At 46.4% G+C, this 21,348-nt stretch overlaps 1 pseudogene; it reads right to left on the bottom strand.

Annotated features, from left to right (window-relative positions):
• The window catches only part of LOC120055380, a 97,321-nt pseudogene that overhangs the window by 32,350 nt on the left and 43,623 nt on the right, over positions 1-21,348 (bottom strand).

The raw sequence follows: 21,348 nt of genomic DNA, 5'->3' as shown, positions 1-21,348 counted from the left end.
CAATCACATCAGCTCTGAAAAATATCTGATGTGATTGGTCAAAAGACCAAATGGTGTAATTATCATTTTTTTAAAATCAGAATTGGGCTACTTGTCTAAACTCAGCCTGACTAACTTGTCTCATCCAAGTAATGGTTTCATCACTCAGCTCAAAGTATTTGGCCACCTCTGCTGGCACTACATAGCACTGCTCCAAAACCCATGGATGCAATTTTCCTAGTGGGCCAAATCTCACACACCCCAAAAATATATAAGAGTTCCTAATGCAGAAGTCAGGTTGGGGTGTTTTTTGTCCCCAAGAGAGTGCATCATCAGTTTGGTTCCTTTGGTAAAATCATTTTTTATTGATTGTTTAATCATATATGGATTTTTTGAAAATATACTAATTTCAGTCCTGTAAAATGTATTTAAAACAGATTCAAACAAACTGCAATTATGTTCCATTGATCAACTGATAGATTACTGTAATAATGATAAACAATACACGTCATCGTCTCAATCTTCACTTATCATACACCATAGGGAAAACATCCTTAAAACATCCAATCATATTCATTATAACCTTATTGTAAATAAAAACATGAAGTTACCTGTTACCATGTAATGACTTAGTAATAACAATGGTTAGTGCAGTTTGTTTACTAAAAATGAATATTGACATAATACTGGTTTAGAATAAATACCAACTCATTCTTACAGTAGCAGTATCACAAATTGTCAATGAAAGAAAGACGAGGGAGAATGAGAAATATGATCAAAGAATTTTGTACAACAAGAAGTGCAAGAAATAACAGCATGAGAATACCAGAGGGCCCTCAGACACCTGTGTGTGTGTGTGTCCTCTGTAAAGGAATGAAAGTGCAACTGAGTATGAGAAAGTTTAAAAATCATGCATGTTTAGCCAATATGAATGAAATTACTACTGTATACGAGGATAACCACAGTTGGGTCTATGGTGACCAAGTTCATAACTTCCCTTTTCTATCTATCTGTCTCACGCTCACTTCACGTCTCACGCTCTCTTCACATCTCCCGACAGTTGTCCTGAACATTGTCTTTGCCTCCTGACGGTTGTTATCACGACGTCTCACCGGTGCCGGGCTCTGGACATTCAGGACCTAGACAGCACACAGACAGAGTTGAATGTCAGGGTCCTGGTTTGGTCTAATCTAATCTGCCATTAAAGGGATAATTCAACATTTTGGCAAATTAGGCCTTTTTTCTACTTAGATGCTCCTGTAGACGTCCAATCATTGTGCTAATGCTAATTAGAAATGGCTCCAGAAATGACATTCAACTTTCTTAATCTGACTCTGGTTAAGTAGAAAAATGGGCTTAATTGACAAAATGTCAACATTTGAGTCATTTAGCAGACGTTCTTATCCGGAGCGATTTTCAGGAGCAATTAGGGTTAAGTGCCTCGTTTCAGGGGCACAGACAGATTTTTCTCATAGTCAGCTCGAGGATTTGAACCAGCAACCTTTCAGTTAATTGCCGAACGCTCTTAACCGCTAGACTACCTTCCGCAAAGAATCTCCCCAAACACTCATCCTGTCTGGGATTTTTGAACTAGATTTGAATGCCCATCATGGCCCAGTGTCTGGGACACAGTCAACTAGATGTTAATGGCCCAGTGTTTCCTGACCATGTGACACATTGGGTTAGGATTAGACTGTCATGACATGTCAATTCTCTTTCACCACTGAGCCATGAAAATAAGGCTTTGAACAGGCTCACACACACACACAAACAAACTACAGTATGACCATTCAGACATGCACATACGGTATGGCACAGAGCGTGGTCCAGAGACACAGATACATACACCCAGTGTCCAGAGATCTGTTTCTGTTCTGGGGGAGTCTGGGTTTTTTCACAGGGGATTCGCGATCTGAGAACCCCCTCTCCAGATCATTGGGACTGTCCCGTTCCATGCCTGAAGGAAAATGATATGAGACACACACAGGGCCACACAGATGGTGACTGGGTCACACAAGGGCCTGTTGCAGGAATGTAGCAGTCATGATAAACATCCTAAGAGATCTACTGGAATGTCCATGGCAGAGCAATGGACCAAGTATATAACAGAGACAATGAGACTGCATTCAATGACTGAAATAACAAGAAAATAAATGCATCAAATCAGAAATCTGACTTGAAAATATATCGTAAAACAAGCACATTCCTGCAAACATCTGTAGACAAACATGCATGTTGTCACACCCTGGCCTCTGTTATATTGATTTTCTTTATTAGTTTAGTTAGGTCAGGGTGTGACATGGGGGATGTTTGTGTGTTTTGTCTAGTTTAGGGTGTGTGTATTGTTTAGGGGGGTTTTGTAGAATGTATGGGGTTGTGTTCAGTGTAGGTGTTTAGGAAAGTCTATGGTTGCCTGGTTTGGTTCTCAATCAGAGACAGCTGTTTATTGTTGTCTCTGATTGGGAGCCATATTTAAGGCAGCCATGGGCTTTAGGTGTTTGTGGGTAATTGTCTATGTCTATGTTGCATGTTAGCACTTAGCTTCACGTTCGTCTGGTTGTTGTTTTGTTTTCGTTCGTTTTTGTCTTCCTAATAAAAGAAGATGTATTTTTCACACGCTGCGCCTTGGTCCACTCATTATCCTCAAGACGATCGTGATAGAATTACCCACCATACCAGGACCAAGCAGCGTGATACAAGGCAGCAGCAGCGATCGCAGGACTATGGGAATTGGGAGGAAATATTAGATGGCGGAGGACCCTGGGCACAACCAGGGGAATATCGCCGCCCCAAGGCAGAGCTGGAGGCAGCGAAAGCAGAGAGGCGCCGGTATGAGGAGCTAGCATGGCAGAGCGGCTGGCAACCCCAAAAATTTCTTGGGGGGGGGCTCTCGGGGAGTGTAGCTGGGTCAAGTAGGAGACTTGATCCAGCTCCCCGTGCTTCTCGTGAGGAGCCGAAGAAAGAACCAGAGACAGTCGGGCTGATATTGGAGGTGAGCAATGGGAATGAAGCTGAGACTGTGGATGAATTAATGGGGAAATTGGAGGAGAGAGAGAAGAGGGATTTGCTGTTGTGGAGCATAAAGCACCGCATCCGCTTGAAGGAGCGTGTGCGGGATTTGATGTCACCTGAGTCAGCTCTTCATACTCGTCCTGAGGTGCGTGCTAGCAGTCTGGTGAAGACTGTACTAATACCACGCACCAGGCTTCCTGTGCGTATCCAGAGTCCTGTATGCACTGTTCCTTCTCCCCGCACTCGCCCTGAGGTGCGTGCCCCCAGCCCAGTGCCTCCAGTTCCGGCACCACGCATCAAGCCTCCTGTGCGTCTCCAGAGCCCTGTGCGCACTGTTCCTTCTCCCCGCACTCGCCCTGAGGTGCGTGCCCTCAGTCCGGTACCACCAGTTCCGGCACCACGCACCAGGCCTATAGTGCGCTTTGAGAAACCAGTGTGCCCTGTTCCTGCTCCTCGCACTAGCCTTGAGGTGCGTGTCTCCAGTCCGGTACCACCAGTTCCGGCACCACGCACCAGGCCTACTGTGCTCCTCAGCAGGTCAGAGTCGGCCGTCTGCCCAACGCCGCCTGTACTGCTCGTCTGCTCAACGCCGCCTGCACTGCTCGTCTCAGCGCCGTCTGAACTGCCTGCACTGCTCGTCTGCTCAACGCCGCCTGCACTGCTCGTCTGCCCAGCGCCGTCTGAGCTGCCTGCCTGCCCAGCACCATCTGAGCCATCCGTCTGCCCAGCGCCATCTGAGCCATCCGTCTGCCCAGCGCCATCTGAGCCATCCGTCTGCCCAGCGCCATCTGAGCCATCCGTCTGCCCAGCGCCATCTGAGCCGCCCGTCTGCCCCGAGCCATTAGAGCCGCCCGTCTGCCCCGAGCCATTAGAGCCGTCCGTCAGTCAGGAGCCGCTAGAGCCGTCCGTCAGTCAGGAGCCGCCAGCCAGTCAGGAGCCGCCAGAGCCGCCAGCCAGTCAGGAGCCGCCAGAGCCGCCAGCCAGTCAGGAGCCGCCAGAGCCGCCCGCCAGCCAGGATCCGCCAGAGCCAGCCAGCCAGGATCCGCCAGAGCCAGGATCCGCCAGAGCCGTCAGTCAGCCAGGATCCGCCAGAGCCAGCCAGCCAGGATCCGCCAGAGCCGTCAGTCAGCCAGGATCCGCCAGAGCCAGCCAGCCAGGATCCGCCAGAGCCAGCCAGCCAGGATCCGCCAGAGCCGTCAGTCAGCCAGGATCCGCCAGAGCCATCTGCCAGTCCGGAGCTGCCCCTCAGTCCGGAGCTGCCCCTCAGTTCGGAGCTGCCCCTCAGTCCGGAGCTGCCCCTCAGTCCGGAGCTGCCCCTCAGTCCGGAGCTGCCCCTCAGTCCGGAGCTGCCCCTCAGTCCAGTGGCGCCCTCTGGGATGGTATTCAGTCCGGGACTCGCCGTTCCAGAGGCGCCACCAAAGCGGTTAGTGACTATGGTGGAGGGGGGTCCACGTCCCGCACCCGAGCCGCCACCATAGGAAGGCCCACCCGGACCCTCCCCTTCTGTGTCAGGTTTTGCGGCCGGAGTCCGCACCTTTGGGGGGGGGGGGTACTGTCACACCCTGGCCTCTGTTATATTGATTTTCTTTATTAGTTTAGTTAGGTCAGGGTGTGACATGGGGGATGTTTGTGTGTTTTGTCTAGTTTAGGGTGTGTGTATTGTTTAGGGGGGTTTTGTAGAATGTATGGGGTGGTGTTCAGTGTAGGTGTTTAGGAAAGTCTATGGTTGCCTGGTTTGGTTCTCAATCAGAGACAGCTGTTTATTGTTGTCTCTGATTGGGAGCCATATTTAAGGCAGCCATGGGCTTTAGGTGTTTGTGGGTAATTGTCTATGTCTATGTTGCATGTTAGCACTTAGTCTTTCATAGCTTCACGTTCGTCTGGTTGTTTTGTTTTCGTTCGTTTTTGTCTTCCTAATAAAAGAAGATGTATTTTTCACACGCTGCGCCTTGGTCCACTCATTATCCTCAAGACGATCGTGATACATGTACAGCACACATTCACACATGCAGTGAACCTGCTCACACACACACACACATGCTCACGGTCACACACATACCTGCATCACATGAGTTTGCTTTCCTGTTGCGATGTGCCTTCAGTGGAAAACCATTTGTTCCTCCCTCATCTGATTGAATTATGAAAATGTCAACCTTAGCCATCGCCATCATCAACAACATTTTCATAGCCATTAATGATTTGTTGGTCAGGAAAGGAACCAATTATCATTACAATAAATAATAATTTCTTAAAACCATCTTCAATGGTATTTCATCACAGTGGTACCTTGACAACCAGCAGGTGGTAGACCTGCGTCTACCACCGGCTTGGTAGACGCAGGTGGCACAGGAGGCAGGCTTTTCATCTCATTAGTTCCTTCATCTTGAGTGACAGAAGGACCAGACAAATCAAAAGTGGGCTTGGCAGAGGCAGTTGGAACAGGAGGCGGGGTTCTCTCATTGGCTGTTTCCTCAGGTGGAGTGACAGCAGACGGTGTCTTTGGAGAAGTCTTATCTTTACCAGGCTGTGGAGAGAGAATGCACACGTAGTTAGATACAGACTACCGTACACAAACAACGATACAAGCAATTAGGGGAGACACACACCCACCTTTTCAGGAATGGGAGGACGCTGTCCTTCTGCTCCTCTGTCTTTCTTTTCATTCTTCTCCTCTTCTACCCCGTCTCCATCTATCCATCCTACACCATCTGTTGATTTCTCTTAAAAGGAAGAAAGTGTGAAACATAGGTTAAATTGTCATTTTGTTACAACTCTACATCCATGGCACATGCAGCACCCAGAGCCATAAAAGCATCTAGACATTTATGTTGCAGTACCGGAGCTCCCCTGCAGGTGTCTCTGTCTCATGCTGGCCAGACTGGGCTTGCTGCTCTGAGAAGGGGGTTCTGATTTCTGTCCACAGGGGGCTCCCTCCTGCCTGTCTAACGACTCTGTCCCCTTTGTCCCTCTGTCCACCTCCTTCTGTGTGTCTGTCTGAGCGCTGGGCATCGGCAGGTCCTGACTGACTGGATCTGTCTGTCTGTCAGGCTGTCTGTCAGGCTGTCTGTCTGTCAGAGAAGCGGAGGACATTGCATGTCCATTGGCATGGGTCTCTGTCTGAATGTCTGATGTAGTCGATCTGTCAGTGTCTCTGTCCACTGGTCTGGTCTCAAAGCTACTGTCTGAGTCCTCATCTTCTGCTCCGATACAACTGTACACCATGCTGACCAGGTCTGAAGGCTGGAAGGTGGGAGAGAGAGGGAGAGAGCGAGGGAAAGAGAGAGAGAAAATTGTAAGGCTTAGACTGTGTTGTATGCAATAGATTACATAGAAAGTAAAAGCATACATGCTGTACTATGATAATGAGTGGGATAAACCAGGAGATGACTAGTCAGGTCAAGTAAAATTCTTGGCCCTATTCATGAGCTAGGGACAGACCTACAGTGGTATGTTCCTACCTGTCTCTGTGTGAGACAGTGGGGGCTGGGGCTGGCCCCCCTCATCCCAGGCAGTGGTACGCCCTGGATGGGCTTGGGGGACGGCATCATTCTCCCATTGGCCCCCACCTCAATCATGGCCTCCACCTTCCCAGGATCCTTAGGGTGCTGAATCATAGAGTACACATTCTCTGAGCCACTACAGAGAGAGAGAGAGAGAGAGACAGACAAACAGAGGGAGAGCGCGAGAGAGAGAGAAAGTTGATCTGTTTATTAAATAGTTGTTGGTAACAATTAATAAACCATTTATAACAAGGACATGTAATCATGTGTATGACTTTTCATGACTCCCTCCGTACTCCGTTTCCTGATTGGAGATGGTGGAATTGCGATTCTTGCGGAACCCAGAGAAGATTGACAGCACACTGCGTCTCTTCTTCCTCCTCAGGGACTGAGCATGATGAAGTGATGACAGCTGACTGGTGGGGAGAGATACAGATATGGGTACCGGGTCAGTGAGAGCACTAGTGTGTGTGTGTGTGTATCGTGTAAATCCTACCTGTCAGTCAGGACTCTCTTGGTGTAGAAATCAGGCAGTCCATCCTCCAGCAGGTTGACTCCTCCGTTCTCTGAACAGTGCTGAGAGGACAGAGATAACAGGCTTACAATACAGCCAAACACACACACACACACACACTACAGCCACCAACAACATGTTTCCGTCTTACTGAAACTACTGCAGTGCTGACACAGCCAATTATAATTTACAATGACTGGCTGTAGGACTATTCCCTATATAGATCACTACTTTTGACTAGGTCCCATAAGGCTCTGGTCAAAAGAAGTGCAATATATAGAGAAAATGGGTGCCATTTGGGATGCAGCTGAGGAATCTGATAGCCTGCCAATAGAGAGCTCTATTCAGAGCTCATGATTCCTCATGACTAGATCACTAACCTGGTTTAACCGATTTAGAAACGCTTCTAACAATGACTAAAAAAAACAAATAGACAAACGTTGCCTCGCAGATTGAAGAATGTCATAAACAATGTGACAGATTCACAGTCATAAAGGTACTTATTTTTGGAATGCCTCAGGCATGAAAAAAAAAAACAGGATGACAAATTTGAGCATAAAAGGAAAGTGGATTTTAACTGTGAGGTAAATAGAAAATAAAGTAAACCCTGTTTGACTCAGATGCTAGGTCCAGCACCCACCCCTCGTCCATACCCCCTACGCACTTGTGAAGATATGAGAAGGTTGGACAGGTACAGTATTGTAGAAGCAATATGGTGGAAAGTCCTAGAGGTTGCTATGAGCCCAAAGGTGACTCACTGTGTCCAGAGGGACTTGTCCTCGGCTGTGCCTTCGAGGGGGGCGCGGCCTGGCATGCGTCACGTGGCGCAGTGGTGCACCATGGGTAGGCAATGTGGATAGACACTCCCATGATGCTGAGCGGGACAGGGGGGCAGAGTGAGACAGGGCCGAGGGAGGAGGAGAGGAGGTGGGATCATCTCCCAGACCTGAGAGAGGGAAAGAGGGGTGGGTCAAATCAAATCACTTTTTTTTGTCTCATGCGCCCTGAATACAACAAGTGTAGACTTTACCGTGAAATGCTTACGTACGGGCCCTTTCCCAACAATGCAAAGTTAAAAAGTAAAAGCAATGTGCGAAATAAAAAAGGAAATAGTAACACAATAAAATAACAATAGCGAGGCTATATACAAGGAGTACCGGTACCGAGTCAATGTGCAGGGATACGAGATAGTTGAGGTAATATGTACATACTGTATATGTAGGGGTAAAAGTGACTGGGCAATCAGGATAGATAATACACAGAGTAGCAGCAGCGTATGTGAAGGGTGTGAAAGTGTGTGTGTGTGTGTGAAAGTGTGTGAGGGTATATAGTGTGAGTAAATAGTCTGGGTAGCAACTTGATTAACTGTTCAGCAGTATTATGGCTTGGGGGTAGAAGCTGTTCAGGAGCCTTTTTGTCCCAGACTTGGTGCTCCGGTACCGCTTGCAATGCGCTAGCAGAGAGAACAGTCTAAGACTTGAGTGGCTGCAGTCTGACAAATTTTAGGTCTTCCTCTGACCCCTGCCTGGTATAGAGGTCCTGGATGGCACGCACTATCCTCTGTAGCGCCTTGCAGTCAGATACCAAGCAGTTGCTATACTAAGCAGTGATGCAACCAGTCAATAAGCTTTCAATGGTAGACCTGTACAATCTTTTCAGCCTGAGGGGGATGAGGCGTTTTCATGGACCATGATAGGTCCATAGTGATGTGGACACCGAGGAACTTGAAGTTCTCAACCCACTCCATTACAGCCCTGTTGATGTGAATGGGGGGCATGCTTGGCCCTTCGGTTTTCTGTAGTCCACAATCAGTTCCTTTCTCTTGCTGACGTTGAGGCTGACAGGTCTCTGACCTCTTCCCTATAGGCTGTTTCATCATTGTCGGTGATCAAGGTTACCACTGTTTCGTCATCGGCAAACTTAATGATGGTGTTGTAGTTGTGTGCGGCTACGCAGTTGTGGGTGAACAGGGAGTACTGGAGGGGACTAAGCACGCACTCCTGAGGGGCCCCCGTGGTGAGGGTCAGTGTGTGTTGTTGTCTACCCCCGTCTACCCACCTGGGGGTGGCCTGTTAGGAAGTCCAGGATCTAGTTGCAGAGGGAGATGTTCAGTCCCAGGATCCTTAGCTTAGTGATGAGCTTGAAGGACACTATGGTGTTGAACACTGAGCTGTAGTCAATGAACAACATTCTCACGTAGGTGTTCTTTCGTCCAGGTAGGAAAGGACAGTGTGAAGGGCAATAGGGATTGCGTCATCTGTGGATCCGTTGGGGCGGTATGCGAATTGGAGTGGGTCCAGGTGATGGGAGCCATGACCCGCCTTTTAAAGCATTTCATGGCTACAGATGTGAGTGATACGAGGCTGTAGTCATTTAGACAAGTTACCTTGGCATTCTTGGGCACAGAGACTATGGTGGTCTGCTTGAAACATGTAGGTATTACAGACTGGATCAGTGAGAGGTTGAAAATGTCAGTGAATACACATGCCAGCTGGTCAGCGTATGCTCTGAGTAGGCATCCTGATAATCCTTCTGGCCCTGCGGCCTTGTGAATGTTAACCTGTTTAAAGATTTTACTGACAACTGCTACGGAGAGCGTGATCACAGTCATCCTGAACAGCTGTGCTCTCATGCAAGGTACGGTGTTGCTTGCCTCGAAGTGAGCATAGAAAGCATTTAGCTTGTCTGGTAGGCTTGTGTCACTGGGCAGCCCGCGGCTGGGTTTCCCTTTGTAATTTATGATAGTTTGCAAGCCCTGCTACATCCAATGAGCGTCAGAGCTGGTGAAGTAGGATTCTATCTTAGTCCAGTTGACTCTTTTTCTTGTTTGATGGGTCGTCGTAGTGGGATTTATTATTAAGATTTATTAAGTGTTCGATTTAGTGTCCAGCTCCTTCAAAGCGGCAGCTCTAGCCTTTAGTTCAGATGCGGATGTTGCCTGTAATCCATGGCTTCTGGTTGGGATATGTACGTATGGTCACTGAGGGGACGACGCCATCGATGTACTTACTGATGAAACCAGTGACTGATGTGGTAAACTCCTCAATACCATCGGATGAATCCCGGAACATATTCCAGTCTGTAGCTTAGCATCCGTGTCGTCGGACAAGTTCCATATTGAGGGAGTCACTGGTGCTTCCTGCTTTAGTTTTTGCTTGTAAGCAGGAATCAGGAGGATAGAGTTATGGTCATATTTGCCAAATGGAGGGTGAGGGAAAGCTTTGTATGAGTCTCTGTGTGGAGTAAAGGTAATCTAGAGTTTTCGCCTCTAGTTGCACATGTGACATGCTGATAGAAACGAGGTGCAACGGATTTCAGTTTTCCTGCATTAAAATCACCAACCACTAGGAGCGCCACCTCTGGGTGAGCATTTTCTTGTTTGCTTATGGCCCTGCACAGCTCATTCAGTGCAGTCTTAGTGGCAGCATCGGTTGTGGTGGTAAATATACCACTACAAAAAATATAGATGAAAACTCTCTTGATAAATAGTATGGTATACAGCTTATCATGAGGTATTCTAACTCAGGTGAGCAGAACCTCAAGATTTCCTTAATATTATAGATTAGAGACACACCAACCTTGAGTTTGCCCAACGCTGCCGTTCTGTCCTGCCGATGTATTGAAAAAACAGCTAGATTTATATTTTTCATGTCCTTGTTCAGACACGTCTCGGAGAAACATAGTATATTACAGTCCTTCAGATCATGTTGATAAGATAGTCTCAAACGGAGCTCATCCAGTTAATTCTCCAGTGACTGCACGTTCACCAATAGAACGGAGGGTAGAAGCGGTTTATCCATTCACCAACATAGTCTCGTCAGGTGTCCTGCACGCCGGCCTCTATAACACAGCCTCCGAGTGTAAGGGATTTGGGCCTGGTCCGGAATGAGCTGTATGTCCTTTGCTGCCGACTCATTGAAGTAGAAATCCTCATCCAAATCGAGGTTAGTGATCACTGTTCTGATGTCCAGAAGCTATTTTCGGTCATAAGAAACAATATGTACAAAATAGCGCAACTAGTAAAACAGCTGCTGTTCACTCCAGCGCCATTCTCGTCAAACTTATGTTAATGCACATATAATGCCCTGTAAAAAAGACTAATATTGATTTAGTTAATCAGGTGAGCTTACTCAGTCTGGTGGACACGGGCCGGATCCTTCGGGTTCTGGCGCTGCGCTTCTTGATGGCAATGGTGTCCTAGTAAGACAGAGAAAGGAAATGAAACGTGATAGAGCAATGGAAAAATGCAATCATACACGCACAACCACCCACACACGTACGATGTTCATGCCCAGGCCTTCCTCATCAGGGAAGTCCAGTGAGTCTGTGATTCTGATGGTGTGTCTGCCTGTTCCACCATCATCCCAACGCTTCACATGGGACACCTGACGAAGCTGAGACAACAAAGCCATCTACTTGTTAAGACTACATGAACTGGTGTGAGAAAAAGAGTAGACAAAACTGAGACTGCACTAAGTCACTGTTATAGATACATTTGCATATTTTTCAGCCAGATCAAGACTCTGAGACACAAATAGAGAGAGATAGTGTGCGTGTGTTAGTACCAGGGCTTTGTGAGTGGTGTAGAGCTCCTGAAGGATCTGATCCACTATGGAGTTGGTCAGATAGGAGACCACAGACAGCTTCACCTCCCTGAGAGAGAGAGAGAAAATACTTCCTTCAAATTCCTTCTTTCTCTTTAGTCTAGACCCTTTTCATCTCCTCTCGCATTTCTTCTTCCCACACTTACTCCAGGGCTCTGTTGATGTCCTGTGCTGCTCTCTCCATCAGGGCGGTGCGGATGGTGGAGCGAGGGATGGAGACGCGTTCTGAGATGGAGGAGAGCGGAGGGTTGAGTCTCTCTGCTGCAGAGGAGGACATGGGACACAGCTCCCGACACAGAGACACCATGGAGTCCACTATCACCTGGGAATAAACGGAAGTCAGTCATTATAGCAATCAATATGTTAGTCCCTCATTCAATAAGTCCTGTCTCTGATAAGAATCACAGTACCCGTATTTCCTTATCAGCAACCTTGACCAGGTTTCCTGGAAGGGAATACATCTATCCATCTACAGTATCTATTTCTGAATTAATCCATCATAGTCCAACTCCAACCATGCAGGGGAGAGGAGTGTTAAGTAGTCTACCTGTAGTTCCTTATCAGCAGCCTTGGTCAGCTCTCCTGCCAGAAAGTCCAGTTTCTGTCTGACAGGCCCATCCACTGAGAGAACATGAACCAGCTCACACAGAGACGGGTATAGCTGAGAGGGAGAGAGAAGAGCTTAGAATATATAACACACACACAGTATAGCTGAGAGGGAGAGAGAGGAGCTTAGAATATATAAACACACACACACAGTATAGCTGAGAGGGAGGGAGAAGAGCTTAGAATATATAAACACACACACACAGTATAGCTGAGAGGGAGGGAGAAGAGCTTAGAATATATAAACACACACACACACACAGTATAGCTGAGAGGGAGGGAGAAGAGCTTAGAATATATAAACACACACACACAGTATAGCTGAGAGGGAGGGAGAAGAGCTTAGAATATATAAACACACACACACACACAGTATAGTTGAGAGGGAGGGAGAAGAGCTTAGAATATATAAACACACACACACACATTATAGCTGAGAGGGAGGGAGAAGAGCTTAGAATATATAAACACACACACACACAGTATAGCTGAGAGGGAGGGAGAAGAGCTTAGAATATATAAACACACACACACACACACACACAGTATAGCTGAGAGGGAGGGAGAAGAGCTTAGAATATATAAACACACACACACAGTATAGCTGAGAGGGAGGGAGAAGAGCTTAGAATATATAAACACACACACACACACAGTATAGCTGAGAGGGAGGGAGAAGAGCTTAGAATATATAAACACACACACACACACACAGTATAGCTGAGAGGGAGGGAGAAGAGCTTAGAATATATAAACACACACACACAGTATAGCTGAGAGGGAGAGAGAAGAGCTTAGAATATATAAACACACACACACACAGTATAACTGAGAGGGAGGGAGAAGAGCTTAGAATATATAAACACACACACACAGTATAGCTGAGAGGGAGAGAGAGGAGCTTAGAATATATAAACACACACACACAGTATAGCTGAGAGGGAGAGAGAGGAGCTTAGAATATATAAACACACACACACAGTATAGCTGAGAGGGAGAGAGAGGAGCTTAGAATATATAAACACACACACACAGTATAGCTGAGAGGGAGGGAGAAGAGCTTAGAATATATAAACACACACACACAGTATAGCTGAGAGGGAGAGAGAAGAGCTTAGAATATATAAACACACACACACACAGTATAGCTGAGAGGGAGGGAGAAGAGCTTAGAATATATAAACACACACACACACAGTATAGCTGAGAGGGAGAGAGAAGAGCTTAGAATATATAAACACACACACACAGTATAGCTGAGAGGGAGGGAGAAGAGCTTAGAATATATAAACACACACACACAGTATAGCTGAGAGGGAGGGAGAAGAGCTTAGAATATATAAACACACACACACAGTATAGCTGAGAGGGAGGGAGAAGAGCTTAGAATATATAAACACACACACACAGTATAGCTGAGAGGGACAGAAGGAGTGGTTTAGAATATACACTAACACACACTTACCGCACGAGAGTTTCTGGCCTCCTTCAGGACCTGTCTGGCAGCCTGCAGCTCCTGTCCTTCTTCTGAGCCTCGGAGAACACACATCTGCTGGTGTACGCGTACACACAGCCGCTCCATCACCTGACACACACGCATACACACTGCCGTCAGTCTGTGGAGTTTTGACTTAAAGACTGTCTTCTCGTAAAAATCACAGTGCACACAGTATTCGTACCTGTTCAGCAGTGCTGGTGACCAGGCCCTGGTGTAGACGCAGAGCCTGTTTCTGAGAGAACCTCTGGGTCTGGTTGTTCCTCAGCAGAGCATGCTGGATCTGACAGATGGAGGGAGGGTATGTGATGTAAGAAGAGTGAAAGAGAGATGGTTTTACAAAGTAAACTGAACAGAGGAGAAATAAGTACATATGAGAGATGGATATGAGACATAAGCTGTTGAAAACAGTCATGATGTCAAGGTGTGATTAAGTCATGGTGTGATATCACACCCCCAGGTAACCCACCTTGGTCAGTGCTTGGTCAATCTTCTCAGGTGCGCTTCGGTATGCCTGTGTGACATCACTGAGGGGGATTGGCATGTACTGCAGGGTGAAGTTACTGTAAAGAGAGAGTGAGAAAGGGATAAAAGAAGAATCATTAAAAATCCATAACTTTGATGTGAATAATTACAGCTACCTTGCCTTTAACTAGTACAGAATGGAAAGGCTTGAGGCAGTAGCGGATAGTGTTGTAATATATTAGCCTCTTTATGTGAATCCTTGTCACTAGAACACACAGGCAGCCCTACCGCACAAACAGGTCAGAGTGCTGATGAAATGCTGTGTAATGACAAACACTTGACTGCAAAGCAAGCTCAAAGATACGTCTGTCTATGGACTTTAATGAGAGTCTCTCGTGTTCAAGTTTGTTTGAGTGAGTGGGAGAAAGAGGGTCTGTGTGTGTGTGTGTGTGTGTGTGTGTGTGTGTGTGTGTGTGTGTGTGTGTGTGTGTGTGTGTGTGTGTGTGTGTGTGTGTGTCTCACTGTTCCAGGCCCCGAGCCACATCTTGGAATCCTGTAGCCGTGGTGTTATTGCGATCCCACGTCACACTCCTTAGAAGGATCAAATGGGAGGAAAAAAAAAAAAGAAAAAAAGAAAGATATAAATGGAGACAGAAATAGATCAATAATTGACTTCATAACTACGTCTACAGCTCACATACATGACACCTGTCAAATTACAAATTCAGAATTGCAAAACATGAATAACCTTACAAGTGCTAATAAGTTGCAATGTGTTCACTACAGAGTGTACTGCAAAGCCGTAACACAAACCGCCTCAATACATTTTCACTGCATTACCTACAGCATAGTAACTGTATAATGAGCCCCCCCCCCCAAATCCGCTTCTCCCATCCCCTCCCTCATTCTCTCTTACCTGAGTGTAGTGTTGATTTGCAGGGCTTTGCTGAGCATCTTAGCCCCCGCATCCTCCAGGCTGTTCCCACTCAGATCCACCTTGCGTAGGCAAGCATTGCTTCCCAGAGCATTCACCATCACCGTGCCCCGAGAGCGCAGGCGCGAGTCAGCCAGAGAAAGGGACTGCAGGGCCTGAGGAAAGAAGGGGGCGGTCAGGTTTAGGGTCATGAAACAGTGTGTATGAAGGGTGGTGGGGTTTAGGGTCATGAAATAGTGTGTATGAAGGGCGGTGGGGTTTAGGGTCATGAAATAGTGTGTATGAAGGACGGTGGGGTTTAGGGTCATGAAATAGTGTGTATGAAGGGCGGTGGGGTTTAGGGTCATGAAATAGTGTGTATGAAGGGCGGTGGGGTTTAGGGTCATGAAATAGTGTGTATGAAGGGCGGTGGGGTTTAGGGTCATGAAATAGTGTGTATGAAGGGCGGTGGGGTTTAGGGTCATGAAACAGTGTGTATGAAGGGCGGTGGGGTTTAGGGTCATGAAACAGTGTGTATGAAGGGCGGTGGGGTTTAGGGTCATGAAACAGTGTGTATGAAGGGCGGTGGGGTTTAGGGTCATGAAACAGTGTGTATGAAGGGCGGTGGGGTTTAGGGTCATGAAACAGTGTGTATGAAGGGCGGTGGGGTTTAGGGTCATGAAACAGTGTGTATGAAGGGCGGTGGGGTTTAGGGTCATGAAATATTGTGTATGAAGGGCGGTGGGGTTTAGGGTCATGAAATATTGTGTATGAAGGGCGGTGGGGTTTAGGGTCATGAAATATTGTGTATGAAGGGCGGTGGGGTTTAGGGTCATGAAATAGTGTGTATGAAGGGCGGTGGGGTTTAGGGTCATGAAACAGTGTGTATGAAGGGCGGTGGGGTTTAGGGTCATGAAACAGTGTGTATGAAGGGCGGTGGGGTTTAGGGTCATGAAACAGTGTGTATGAAGGGCGGTGGGGTTTAGGGTCATGAAACAGTGTGTATGAAGGGCGGTGGGGTTTAGGGTCATGAAACAGTGTGTATGAAGGGCGGTGGGGTTTAGGGTCATGAAACAGTGTGTATGAAGGGCGGTGGGGTTTAGGGTCATGAAATATTGTGTATGAAGGGCGGTGGGGTTTAGGGTCATGAAATAGTGTGTATGAAGGGCGGTGGGGTTTAGGGTCATGAAATAGTGTGTATGAAGGGCGGTGGGGTTTAGGGTCATGAAATAGTGTGTATGAAGGGCGGTGGGGTTTAGGGTCATGAAATAGTGTGTATGAAGGGCGGTGGGGTTTAGGGTCATGAAACAGTGTGTATGAAGGGCGGTGGGGTTTAGGGTCATGAAATAGTGTGTATGAAGGGCGGTGGGGTTTAGGGTCATGAAATAGTGTGTATGAAGGGCGGTGGGGTTTTATGGTCATGAAATAGTGTGTATGAAGGGCGGTGGGGTTTAGGGTCATGAAATAGTGTGTATGAAGGGCGGTGGGGTTTAGGGTCATGAAATAGTGTGTATGAAGGGCGGTGGGGTTTAGGGTCATGAAACAGTGTGTATGAAGGGCGGTGGGGTTTAGGGTCATGAAATAGTGTGTATGAAGGGCGGTGGGGTTTAGGGTCATGAAATAGTGTGTATGAAGGGCGGTGGGGTTTTATGGTCATGAAATAGTGTGTATGAAGGGCGGTGGGGTTTAGGGTCATGAAATAGTGTGTATGAAGGGCGGTGGGGTTTAGGGTCATGAAATAGTGTGTATGAAGGGCGGTGGGGTTTAGGGTCTTGAAACAGTGTGTATGAAGGGCGGTGGGGTTTAGGGTCATGAAATAGTGTGTATGAAGGGCGGTGGGGTTTAGGGTCATGAAACAGTGTGTATGAAGGGCGGTGGGGTTTAGGGTCATGAAATAGTGTGTATGAAGGGCGGTGGCGGGTTGAATAAAGAGAAAACAATACATAAATTCATGAATATATAATTATTGTGCAATACAGTGCATTCAGAAAGTATTCAGACCCCTTGACTTTTTCCACATTTTGTTACGTTACAGCCTTATTCTAAAATTGAAGAAATTGATTTCCTCATCAATCTACACACAATACCCCATAATGACAAAGCGAAAACAGGTTTCTAGAAATTTCTGCAAATATATATATAAAAAATAAAAACCTTATTTAAATTAATATTCAGACCCTATTGAGCTCAGGTGCATCCTGTTTCCATTGATCATCCTTGAGATGTTTATACAACTAGATTGGAGTCCACCTGTGGTAAATTCAATTGATTCAGGAAAGGCACACTACCTGTCTATATAAGATCCCACGTCAGAGCAAAAACCAAGCGATGAGGTCAAAGGAATTCTCTGTAGAGCTCCGAGACAGGATTGTGTTGAGGCACAGATCTGGGGAAGGGTACCAAAACATTTCTGCAGCATTGAAGGTCCCCAAGAACACAGTGGCCTCCATCGTTCTTAAATGGAAGAAGTTTGGAACCACCAAGACTCTTCCTAGAGCTGGCCGCCTGGCCAAACTGAGCAATTGTGGGAGAAGGGCCTTGGTCAGTTAGGTGACCAAAAACCTGATGGTCACTCTGACAGAGCTCCAGAGTTCCTCCGTGGAGATGAGAGAACCTTCCAGAAGGACAACCATCTCAGCAGCACTATACCAATCTGGCCTTTATGGTAGAGTGGCCAGACGGAAGCCACTCCTCAGTAAAAGGCACAACAGCCAAAAGGCCCACAAAGATTAAGACCATGAAAAACAAGATTCTCTGGTCTGATGAAACCAAGATTGAACTATTTGGCCTGAATGCCAAGCGTCACATCTGGAGGAAACATGTTCTGTGTGCTTAAGGTCGTTGCCCTGTTGGAAGGTGAGCCTTGGCCCCAGTCTGATGTCCTGAGCGCTCTGGAACAGGTTTTCATCAAGGATCTCTCTGCACTTTGCACCTTTCATCTTTCCCTCGATCCTGACTAGTCTTCCAGTCCCTGCCGCTGAAAAACATCCCCACAGCATGCTGCCACTTTAATCAGTACAACAGTTTTCATCTGTGCTAACATAATTGCAAAAGGGTTTTCTAATGATCAATTAGCCTTTTAAAATGATAAACTTGGATTAGCTAACACAACGTGCCATTGGAACACAGGAGTGATGGTTGCTGATAATGGGCCTCTGTGCGCCTATGTAGATATTCCATAAAGAATCTGCCGTTTCCAGCTACAATACTCATTTAAAGTTGTATAAATTCTCTTTATTTTCTTTTTTTTCTACTGTGTCATTGCTTGTTTATTGTTTACTCCATGTGTAACTCTGTGTTGTTGTCTGTTCACACTGCTTTGCTTTATCTTGGCCAGGTCGCAGTTGCAAATGAGAACTTGTTCTCAACTAGCCTACCTGGTTAAATAAAGGTGAAATAAAATAAAAATAAATAAATAAAATTTACAACATTAACAATGTCTACACTGTATTTCTGATCAAAAATATGAATGCAACATGTAAAGTGTTGGTCCCATGTTGGTCCTACCTCTTTAAAGGTATCTGTGACCAACAGATGCATATCTGTATTCCCAGTCATGTGAAATCCATAGATTAGGGCCTAATACATTTATTTCAATTGACTGATTTCCTCATATGAACTGTAACTCAGTTAAATATTTGAAATTGTTGCATGTTGTGTTTATATTTTTGTTTGGTCTATTTAAATTCCGGACTCTGACATTATTCGTCCTGATATTTCTTAATTCCTTTATTTTTATTTTGGGGATTTGTGTGTATTGTTTTGTATTCTTACAGTAGGTATTATTGCACTGTTGGAGCTAGAAACACAAGCATTTCACGGCACCTGCGATAACATCTGCTAAATATGTGTATGCGACCAATAAAATTTGATTTGATCTAAAAAGGCCTGTAAAAAAAATAAAATCACTCCTCCATCTCTGATTGTACAGCGTATGTTTTATATTTGCGGGCTAAGGTCGGATGCAGGCCTTAGATTCTCACTTTATCACATATAGTCGGGTGGTTGCGGATGGGTTATTGGCAATTGCAGGCGGATAAACAAACAGCTGACTGGCGCATCACTAGTGTGTGTGTGTCTTTGAGTGCTGTATGTTCATGTTATTTTTGTGAGTTATCAGCATCAACAGCAGTAAATAATGGTGTCAGTTCATTATCATACTAGGGTATGGCAGTGTGTGGGTGAGAAGGTTAAACATGTGAGTACATAAATATACCTGTATCGTACATGTATGAGTGCGTAGGAGAGTTTGTGTGTCTCAGTGTGTTCAAATGCATTATACAACTCACACACTCTTCATCTTGCACTAGCTGAACTAGTTTCTGCAGAATGTCATGTAGTACCCTGCAGACAAAGAATTGGCAGTGTAAGACAAAACATCCATCTTCCCAGGGTGTGTTTCTGAGTGCCTGTGGTGAATGCATTACTGTCCCTACCTGCCCTTGATGTTGAAGTTCTTGCCCAGCAGCAGGTGTTTGAGGGAGGGGTGTCTGGAGAAGGCTGGGATGACACCCAGCAGGTCACCATCCAACCCTGAGATCAAAGACAGAAACACAGAATAATCCATTTTAACTGCCATATGTTAGCCCTGAAAAGGCCCATAAGACTGTTGCATGCGTATGGGTCACTCTCTCACCGTTGTCTGATATGTCCAAAGTTCCGATGCAGGCCACTCTAGGAAACAGCTCCTGGAGCACCCCGGCACCTGCAGACCTCAGCTGAGAGAGTAAAGGGGAGAGAGAGAAGACTAAATCAAATGGAGAGACAGGAAGGCAAGGTAATTCAGACTGTAGCAGACGGGCACTTCACCTCACAGCCGCTGATGTCCAAGTGTAAATCAGTGATGTGAGGATTGGAAGACAGGCCCAGGAAGAGAGCTCTGAAAAATGGAAGAAGGGAGAGAGAAGCGGTCAAGAAATGTCAATGCATAGCAAACTAATTTCATTTTTTCCCCTTAATTGCTGTGACTAATTTTTCATACATTTTCCTCAAATGAAACCACGTGGCTTTTCTATTCACACACTGAGTGGTTCTGCAGCAGTCTTAAAGGCTTTTGGAGAAAAGGAGCTTAGAGATTACTAAAACTACTTTGCCAAGGACCAGTACGTGCTTAAAGGGAAAAATGCAAGAGGTGTGGTAAAAAAAAAACACACCTTCACTTGATAGGAAGTTTAGATTTACCAACAAACATGATAAGGAATTCATGTAGGGTAGGTAAATAAATGATAGACTGAGTTAGCTGGTCTTGAGTGAGTCCGTCATTTTGGCAGTTGGCCAGAGCGGAGTCCCTATCTCACCTCAGGGTGTCCAGAGGAAGCTTCATAGAAGACAGGTTGACGTGTGTGAGACTAAAGGCTGAGCTGAAGAACTGCCTGAAGACAGGAAGAGTCTCCCTCACTTTCCTGAAAGATAAAGAGACAGGGAGAGAGGTAGGGAGGGGGAGAGAGGTAGGGAGGGGGAGAGAGAGAACAAATGAGAGACAGAAAGAAGTGAGAAGAATAGCCATTAAGGCTAGGTCACCATTATTGCACAGTCAACTGCAGTAAATGGCAGGCCTTCAAATAACTACTAAACTCAGCAAAAAAGGAAACGTCCTCTCACTGTCAACTGTATTTATTTTCAGCAAACTTAATGTGTAAATATTTGTATGAACAAAAGATTCAACAACTGAGACATAAATTGAACAAGTTCCACAGACAAGCAAACTAACAGAAATGGTATAATGTTTGCCTGAACAAGGGTGGGGGGGGGGTCAAAATCAAAAGTAACAGTCAGTATCTGGTGTGGCCACCAGCTGCATTAAGTACTGCAGTGCATCTCCTCCTCATGGACTGCACCAGATTTGCCAGTTCTTGCTGTGAGATGTTACCCCACTCTTCCACCAAGGCACATGCAAGTTCCCGGACATTTCTGGGGGAAATATCCCTAGCCCTAGCCCTCACCCTCCAATCCAACAGGTCCCAGACGTGCTCAATGGGATTGAGATCCGGGCTCTTTGCTGGCCATGGCAGAACACTGACATTCCTGTCTTGCAGGAAATCACGCACAGAACGAGCAGTATGGCTGGTGGCATTGTCATGCTGGAGGGTCATGTCAGGATGAGCCTGCAGAAAGGGTACCACATGAGGGAGGAGGATGTCTTCCCTTTAACGCACAGCGTTGAGATTGCCTGCAATGACAACAAGCTCAGTCCGATGATGGTGTGACACACCGCCCCAGACCATGACGGACCCTCCAAATCGATCTCGCTCCAGAGTACA

The sequence above is a fragment of the Salvelinus namaycush genome, chromosome 11 (assembly GCF_016432855.1).
Source record: "Salvelinus namaycush isolate Seneca chromosome 11, SaNama_1.0, whole genome shotgun sequence".
NCBI lineage: Eukaryota > Metazoa > Chordata > Actinopteri > Salmoniformes > Salmonidae > Salvelinus > Salvelinus namaycush.
The sequence above is the reverse complement of the archived record's forward strand: the minus strand, read 5'-3'. Positions and strand labels throughout refer to the sequence as shown.